Here is a 7599-nt window from a genome sequence, read left to right as displayed (position 1 = left end):
TCCGAGAGTAGTGGACTTTGACAGCGCCATTAATTAGACAAAAAATATTATATTGCTGAAACTACTGTTAACCAAAATTAAACAAAATTATGGGTATTCCAAAATATAAATAAGCCTTAAAACTTTTAGAAAAAAGTTAAGCTATAGTGCAGAAGTTCAAAAATTTTCTAACTTTGTCTTATAAGATAATGTTTTAAAAAATTAGAGAACTAATATTGATTAATATTTAACATTAAACGAAAAATATTTAATTTAATTCCGTAAACCAAAGTCTCGAAAAAAGCTATGAATAGGGTCCTTTTCAGAAATGTAATTGTTTTTCACTTGTTTGATACAAACATATAGCTTTGATTGCACTTGAAAGCACTTTGAAAGGACTTTGAAAATGTTAATATTTTTGTCTTTTTAAGAACACCGTTTATTTTTAATTTTTGTGCCAATTTTTTTTTTTTTAAACTTTAAAATAACAAACAAAACTCTTTTTAATGATTACTGCAATTTTTTAATCAATAATAACAAAGATTCTATCGATCTAATGGAATCTATAGAGTTAAAAATATATAATAATGTCTTCTTCATCGTCAGACTTTCTAATAACTTTCTTTGCAGCGGTTACTTTTTTTGGTGTACATTTAGGTTAAATCATAATTGGTCTTTTACCATCTACGATGCACTTTAAATTTACGACATACCGATAACAATTTAACACATAGGGCATTGTTTAAGGTTTGTAGCTTTGCAAATGCTTTTGTCTGAAACCCTTTTTTTTTTATCTATAAAACAACTCAGCTCCGTTTTTCTGTTTTCTTTCTTTGTCTACTTTCTATTGCGCTTTTTTCTCCTTTGAATTATTAATAGACAAATTTTAGCACATCTTTTTTTTTTTTTTTTTTTTTTTTTTTATCTGTTTTAATATAATATAAGATTTTACAACTTCGTAATATAAAATTTCAATAAATAAAATAAGTAAAACAGATAGGGGCTCAAAGAAGATGAGGATGACAGTACGTTATCACAATCTTTTCATAGAGCCCCTATAACAAGATTTCAAAAAAATATCGTAATATGTTACAATATGCGTAATAAAATTTCAATAAAATATCGTAATAAAAACGCGTAATTCGCTAATAAAATTGATAAGCAACCAACAAAAGTAGAAATAAAACAAAAACAGATTTATGAGAAATTATTCAAAGTATCATTAACCAAAAACGTTTCTTATATTTTAAAAATTTCTTTTTTTGTTAAAAACTTGAATGAACTTAACGAATTTACCGTACCTTTGAATCCTTTTTGAAAAGTATTCCATACTTTTGGACCTCAATATAGAATGCTGTACTCTGAATATTTGTTTATTATCCGAGGCAGTTTATATGTGTAGGACATATTCGCTCTAAGATTATAGCTATCATTTTTATTTATTTTAAACTTGTTATTAAAGCTTATAGGAGAGATATTGTGATTATAACGATGCATAAAAATTAAATGCTGGTAGATATTTATTTCAAACACATTCATCATTTTCATATTTTTCAGTAAGGGCTTAGCGTGTTCACGCCTATTTTTTGAGTAAATGATTCTGCAGGCATGGTTTTGAAGACTATAAATTTTTTTAATCTTTGCCGCTTGAGTACTTGCCCATGAAATGTTTGCATAGCTGATGAGGCTATGAATTAGCCCAAAGTAGATTAATTTAAGACTATTTTTATTGACGTAGGAGCGAACTCGATACATCAAACCTATTATTTTGGTGATTTTTGACTGGATATATATTATATGTGGAAGCCAGGATAATTTTTCATCAACAATGAAAAATTATCCTGGCTTCCACATATAATTTTTCACATATAATCTTCCACATATAATCTCGACCTCCCATGAAGCCATGGACTTGGGTTACTTTTTGCATATCATTACTTTTAGTCGACATAATTTTTTGGAATGTCAAGTAAAATAAAAATTCAATTAAGCAAAACTCATTTTCTTTTAGTGTGAAAAATTGAAAGCAAAAAAATATTAAAAAAAATAAAAAAATAAAAATTTAAAAAAATGAAAAATTTGAAAATCTGAAAATAAATACTGTAAACTATAACATATATTTTATAATCTGAAAACAAATACTATAAAAAAAAAAAAAAAGATATCAAGAAATTTTCTGGAAAAACGCTTGGAAGAAGATTGTTGGACCTGGTATTTCATTAAAATTAATGCTTTTTTTCATGAAAGTTCGTTATCATTTTCTGTAGACAAACATTTTTCATTCCAATTTGAAACTTTCTCTTTCCAATATATTTGGCTATTTTTTCGTTTCATAGATATAGGAGAACTTATTTTGCCATTTAGAACTGATGAAATATCAGTAACATTAGGTGAAGCAGCTGATAAACATAATGTTGTTGAGGTTTTTTTTTTAAAGAATTGTCTTTTCGAACTTCCTCTATTAACATTGCAGCTTGTCGGAATTTATCATTTTGCATAAATGCAACGTTTAAACTTTCATTAGTAATACCGACCTTCTTACCAGCTTTTCGTATCAACTCATGTGTGGCCCACTTCTCGCACTTGCAAGAGATAACATAAAGACTTTTCTATTAATTGTTTGATGTTGATGAAACAAATTTTCTTTTGCATTTGCATAGTGTTCACGAAGCGCCTAATTGATTTGAATGAGAAGTTGGGTTACCCCAGTAGTGTCTGGAGGTGATAAATATAAATGTATTTCTTTCTCTCTAAGAAATTGAAGTAAGGTGTAATAAAAGCGAGTACTGTGACCATTGCTTAGTACAACAACAGAACAAAGTATGCCTTTTTAAATTAAGTGTCTATCAAATAATTTATAAAATGCAAGTAAGGGTTTGTGATCTTGTGATCCATTCTGTGTTGTCATAATCAATAAGTTTGGAATACTTCGAAGAGCATCTAGTGAAGCTATCTAGCGAGTAAGTTGTCTAAAGTTTCAAAATATACTTTACATGTGTTGTCTTAAATTTTATTTATTTTCGAATTTATCATTTTTTGACAATATCCGCTTATACTAATAAGCACTTAAAATGTTTATATAAAGAAAATAAATTTTATGAAATAAGTTTTGACATCTAGAATTATATAGCATAGTATTATAATTTAAAGTTTAAAATTGTTTTTAGTATAACTATAATAAAATAAAACTAACTTTTCAATGCTGCAGTAAAGAATTACATTTGTTAATACATATAAGTCTTTGCATAGGTCATAAATAACAGTTTTCAAGAGTGTTCAAATTTTGTTTGGGGTTTAGATATTGAAAAGTACAATATAGTATTATATAAAAGGAATTTACATAATGGAGGACTGCGCATATTTTTGATGTTCTTTTCACTCTAAGTTTATTTGAAACTAACACGGACACAGAAACTTACAATTTCTATATTTAAAAAAGCAATAAACTTTCTTCCTCTATTTATTTTTTTTAGCATGATCTCAAAAAAAAAAAAATCAATGTGCGTCACAACTCCCTAGCTACTCCAACGCTATTATACGGACTAGAACTGGGTGGTTGCAACAATAAGTTTCTACAGAATATTGATAAAGTTGGACGATCTGTCTTAAAATCATTTTTTAATATTTCTAAGCATAGTAAAAATTACCTCCATTCTTTTTTCAAAGTAAACTCTGTATCGAACATCCTTATTCATAACAAATTAAACTTATTTATCAGGCTACTTAATGACCCCATATGTTACTCCATTATAATGACTCAGTTGCCGTGTATAAATAACCAAAGTTTATTTGTTGGTGAGATATGGCTAATATGCAAGCAATTTGGTATTAATATGTTGCAATGTATGATCGAGGGCAATAAAATTAAAACTGCACGCCCTAAGGAAGTGTAAGATGCCAACGTCGCCGCAATTTTAAAACAATCTGTCAAATTATGGAATTTAAAGGAACAAAGACTTATATTTAGAACTTTGATGGAAGAAAACATTCCAAGAACAGTACAAGAACACCCATAGCATTTTCTTTATTTGTTTTTTTTTTACCTATAATTTATGTAATTATTGGGTGTTTAATAGAATATATATATATATATATATATATATATATATATATATATATATATATATATATATATATATATATATATATATATATATATATATATATATATATATATATATATATATATATATATATATATACAATCTAATAACGGAAGTAATTGTAAACCTCATAAATCGTTAGAAATTATAAAATCTATTGTTTCGAATTCGATAAATTTTCATTCCTCATATTAAAAAAATGTTGAACTTGAAAATATACACAAACAACATTTTTCAAAAACATTTGCCAAAGTTGTGGCTCAAACGCAATTAACGGTTATAACTTCTGAGAAAATTTCTGACGTAATAAAAGACATAAAACTGGAAATGAGTATTGAGCAGAATAAAGATGACAACTTTATTTTCATGGGTAAGAAAAATAAACCTGTGCGCCCTTTCGCACGGGTTTATTATTCTTACAGGTTTATTACATAATAAACGGTTTAAACATATTATATTACCTATTACATAATAAACATATTATCTTACATATTACATGATAAACGGTTTAAACGGTTTATTACACAATAAACGGGTTTATAAAATAATAAACCCGTGCTCCCTGTTGCACGGGTTTATTATGTCGCATCAAATTTTATCTTTCGAAAAAAAGTACCGTAAGGTCGAGCCTATTTTTGGAACCAAAATTACTGATCATAAAAGCATTGCAGGCAAAAAAATTGTACGTAAATTTGATGTCTTCGTGGGGAAGAGAGGGGGGATGCAATCAAATTACTGAAGAAGATCTTAAAAATTATATGATAAGTGAAATGGACATTACACCATTGTTAGTTGCGGTAAACAAAATAAACGAGTGTAAAAGATTGTTTCAAGTTACAATAAACATTTCGGAAAAAATAAAAATATTCAACACTGAGTTATGGCACAATAAAATAATTGTAAAAGCTTTTTGGACAAAACAATTTTTCAAAAACAGTGAACAGAATCTGGTATCCAATGGGAGCCAGGATAAAATAAATTTAAGCAACTATCACGGTATTAGCATTATACCAATTTTTACAAAGGTTCAAGAATACCTAATCCTCATCATATGTCCGGATATTAGAGATACCTCCTACAATTTGAATTCAATGCTAACTGTTCAACCCTACATGCTAAATTTGTAATTAGCGAAACAATTAAACATTACAACAGCAGCAATTCCTCTGTGTACTTATGCTCTTTAGATGCAGAAAAGCTGAAGCTGGAATATCCTATTTGATAAATTATATTTCGACAAAAAATTACCACTCTGTATAGTTAACACAATCTCTTCTTAATATAAAAATATTAGTGCAACAATCTCATATCAAGGTTGTAAGTCAAACTCTTTTCTTCTAAAGCAAAGAGTAAGACAAGGATAGATTTTTTTATCTCACCTCTATAACATTTATGCTAAGAGTCTTATTGAAACTATAAAAAATCAAGGTATTTGATGGCACATCTATATACTGTAACTTTACTGGTGTGGTATCATAATCGGATGATTCAAATCGGATGATGAATCCAAAAGCTTATTAAAACATCCAATATTTACAGTAATCTAAATTGTATTAAACTAAATGCCGAAAAAACTGAGTTCTTGATTTCAGGTAAAGCACAAATACAAACCAATACCATAACAATTTCTGGTAAATCATTGGCAGACCCTACCTTAACTTATGGAATGGAGCTATGTAAAAATAATTCTGCTTTGATGAAAAAGCTAGATATAATTTAAAGAAGCGCTCTAAAATCGTTTTTAAATGTTCCGAAACACAGTAAGAACTATACGAATTCGCTATTTATAATTCATGAAACTTCAAAAAGTATTCAACAAAATAAATTAACTTGTTTCATGGTCTTCTTAATAATAAATCAACTGCAGACATTATTTTTTCACAAATGAAACACCCTTTATTTCAACATTAGTTTGTTGGTGATAATTAAGATCTATGCCGTTTTTAGATGTTAAATTTTCAAAATTTAATTCAAAATAAAAAGAAGGTAAAAATAGCACTTTCTAAAAGTGATATTCCCTCCGAAGTAAAACAAACTTTGAAGTATGCAATAAAGTGCTGGAATGCAAGACAGCAAAGAGGAACTTTGAAACAAATTCTAAAAGAAAAAATTCTTAAGTGAAAATCACCAGAAATAACTTTCTCATTTTTCTTTTTACCTAGTAAATTACGTTGGGTGTTAAATAAATGAAATAGTGATAAATACAAAAAAAACATTAAAAAAAATTTGAGTCATGTTTTTAACCACCAGAAAAAATTATATGGCTTTAAACAAAATAAAAAATAAATAACTTTAATAAAGACAGGCTTTTCAAAATATTTCAAATCACTTTAAATTTGTTGTCTTTTTAAAAACACTATACCTGTAACAAATTATTACCAGTAGGGTAGCGCCAAAAAGTAGCCTCCTTCTCCTGCAAACCTTTAATTTATATGAATTAGAAAAAAATTTTATTTTTATTTATCTTTATTTTTATTATAAACCTTTAATTCATATGAAAAAGGAAAAATTTAGAGTCCATGCATGGGCTCTAAATTTTTTTTCTTTTGTCCCCATCCCCTCATTGACAAAAAAGTTATACATCAGAACAAAAATCTTATTCTTATATACACAATTTTATTTTGATGACATACTAACATACAGAAACCAGAAGGTCACTGTATGTTAGTATATTAAAAATGTAATGAAATTTTTTTTTTCTTTGTTACTTTTATAGCAACAAATTAGCCTAAAACATATTTTAAATTTAATCATATTGCTGATTCTGCTTCAATAGCTAATAGGCTAAGGACAGACAAACAGTCTTGCGTCATCTTTGTCCTTAAATGTGTTTTAGTCCTTTCTAATTTGCTTAACGTGTAAAAAGCGGAAATAAATTGCAAAAAAAATCTCATAATTTCAACACTATTCCCAATCCCAACCCTTAGCCAATCTAGCAAGTTGAAAGTTTCCGAATTTTACCAATACCTTGTTATTGTTAGCAATTTGATCAAATTTGAAACACTGCCTACATCTTTAATCTCCGTTTTGAATAATTCCATTAAAAAAAAATACGTTCGACCATTTTCTCGACCAAACCGACTATTTTATAGAAACTGTCGACTTGGTACAAAAATGGTCGGTGCGGAGTTGACTTTCAAAGACCCATATTTTTAGAGGTCCGGTCAGTTAGTTTATACAAAATTATACGAATTACGCAAATATTACTTGAGGAAGTATTAAAGTATTTATAAAAGTATTTAAGTAGCAAACCCAAGTTGTACACATTTTATAATTGCCAAAAACAGGCGATAGGCTTAACTTATTTTGAAAATCGTTTTTTCGCATTTTAAGTTATTACATTAAAGTACTAGAACACTTTATATTTATGAAGCAAATATATGTATACAAATTTATGTTTTTAGTGTCAATGTAAACTACCCAAAAAACATTAAATAGCGGAATTTTTTAATTATATGGTAGTTATATTTTCGTAATTTGTTAAATGCATTATTTATAATGTATTATCAGTGGCGTC

Source organism: Hydra vulgaris, chromosome 07 (genome assembly GCF_038396675.1).
Source record: "Hydra vulgaris chromosome 07, alternate assembly HydraT2T_AEP".
NCBI classification, from domain to species: Eukaryota; Metazoa; Cnidaria; class Hydrozoa; order Anthoathecata; family Hydridae; genus Hydra; species Hydra vulgaris.
This window is presented reverse-complemented; position numbering follows the sequence as displayed.